The sequence below is a fragment of the Lolium rigidum genome, chromosome 7, assembly GCF_022539505.1.
Source record: "Lolium rigidum isolate FL_2022 chromosome 7, APGP_CSIRO_Lrig_0.1, whole genome shotgun sequence".
NCBI lineage: Eukaryota > Viridiplantae > Streptophyta > Magnoliopsida > Poales > Poaceae > Lolium > Lolium rigidum.
This window is the reverse complement of record NC_061514.1, coordinates 131,933,800-131,936,155: the sequence shown is the minus strand read 5'-3', so window position 1 is coordinate 131,936,155 and position 2,356 is coordinate 131,933,800.

Here is a 2,356-nt window from a genome sequence, read left to right as displayed (position 1 = left end):
ATCATGGTGGAAGTTTCAGTTTGGACAATTAATCCTCAATCTCTTATGAGAATATTATCTGTTGTTGAATGCTTGTGCATTAAAGAGGAGTCCATTATTTGTTGTCTATGTTGTCTCGGTATGGATGTCTAAGTTGAGAATAATCAAAAACGATAAATCAAATGCGATCTTTCTCCTTAGACCTTTGTACAGGCGGCATAGAGGTACCCCTTTGTGACACTTGGTTGAAACATATGTTATGCAATAATAATCCATGTTAATCCAAGCTAATTAGGACAAGGTGCGGGCACTATTGGTAATCTGTGCATGAGGCTTGCAACTTATAAGATGTATTATGCATAACACATATGATTTATTACTACCGTTGACAAAATTGTTTCTATGTTTTCAAAATGAAAAGCTCTAGCACAAAAATAGTAATCCATGCTTCCCTCTGCGAAGGGCCTATCTTTTACTTTATTGTTGAGTCAGTTTACCTATTATGTCTATCTTAGAAGCAAACACTTGTGTGAACTGTGTGCATTGATTCTTACATGTTTACCTATTGCACTTGTTTATTACTTTGTGTTGACAATTATCCATGAGATAAACATGTTGAAGTTGAAAGCAACTGCTGAAACTTATATCTTCCTTTGTGTTGCTTCAAAGCTTTCTACTAAGAATTTATTGCTTTATGAGTTAACTCTTATGCAAGTCTTATTGATGCTTTTCTTGAAAGTATTATTCATGAAAAGTCTTTGCTATATGATTCAGTTGTTTATTCATTGTCCTCGCCATTGCTTCGATTCGCTGCATTCATCTCATATGCTTTACAATAGTATTGATCAAGATTATGATAGCATGTCACTTCAGAAATTATCCTTGTTATCGTTTACCTACTCGAGGGCGAGTAGGAACTAAGCTTGGGGATGCTTGATACGTCTCAAACGTATCTATAATTTCTTATGTTCCATGCTACTTTTATGATGATACTCATATGTTTTATACACACTTTATGTCATTATTATGCATTTTCCGGCACTAACCTATTGACGAGATGCCGAAGAGCCAGTTGTTGTTTTCTGCTGTTTTTGGTTTCAGAAACCACAAAGGAAATATTCTCGGAATTGGACGAAATCAACGCGCAGGGTCTTATTTTTCCACGAAGCTTCCAGGACCGAAAGGGAAACGAAGTGGGGCGACGAGGCGCCGCCACCATAGGGCCGTGCGGCCAGAGGGGGGCCCGCGCCGCCCTATGGGGTGGGCCCCTCGTCAGCCCTCCGACTTTGCCCTTCCGCCTACTTAAAGCCTTCGTCGCGAAAACCCCAGTACCGAGAGCCACGATACGGAAAACCTTCCAGAGATGCCGCCGCCAATCCCATCTCGGGGGATTCAGGAGATCGCCTCCGGCACCCTCGCCGGAGAGGGGAATCATCTCCCGGAGGACTCTTCATCACCATGATCGCCTCTGGATCGATGTGTGAGTAGTTCACCCTCGGACTATGGGTCCATAGCAGTAGCTAGATGGTTGTCTTCTCCTCATTGTGCTATCATGTTAGATCTTGTGAGCTGCCTATCATGATCAAGATCATCTATTTGTAATTCTACATGTTGTGTTTGTTGGGATCCGATGAATATGGAATACTATGTCAAGTTGATTATCAATCTATCATATATGTTGTTTATGTTCTTGCATGCTCTCCGTTGCTAGTAGAGGCTCTGGCCAAGTTGATACTTGTGACTCCAAGAGGGAGTATTTATGCTCGATAGTGGATTCATGCCTCCATTGAATCTGGGACAGTGACAGAAAGTTCTAAGGTTGTGGATGTGCTGTTGCCACTAGGGATAAAACATCAATGCTTTGTCTAAGGATATTTGTGTTGATTACATTACGCATCATACTTAATGCAATTGTCTGTTGTTTGCAACTTAATACTGGAAGGAGTGCGGATGCTAACCTGAAGGTGGACTTTTAGGCATAGATGCATGCTGGATAGCGGTCTATGTACTTTGTCGTAAAGCCCTGATTAAATCTCATAGTAGTCATCGTGATATATGTATGTGCATTGTTATGCCTTCTTTATTTGTCAATTGCCCAACTGTAATTTGTTCAGCCAACATGCCATTTATCTTATGGGAGAGACACCACTAGTGAACTGTGGACCCCGGTCCATTCTTTACATCTGAAATACAATCTAATGCAGTACTTGTTCTTTACTGTTCTTCGCAAACAAACATCATCTTCCACACTATACATCTAATTTGTTTACAGCAATCCGGTGAGATTGACAACCTCACTGTTACGTTGGGGAAAAGTACTTTGATTGTGTTGTGCAGGTTCCACGTTGGCGCCGGAATCCCTGGTGTTGCGCCGCAC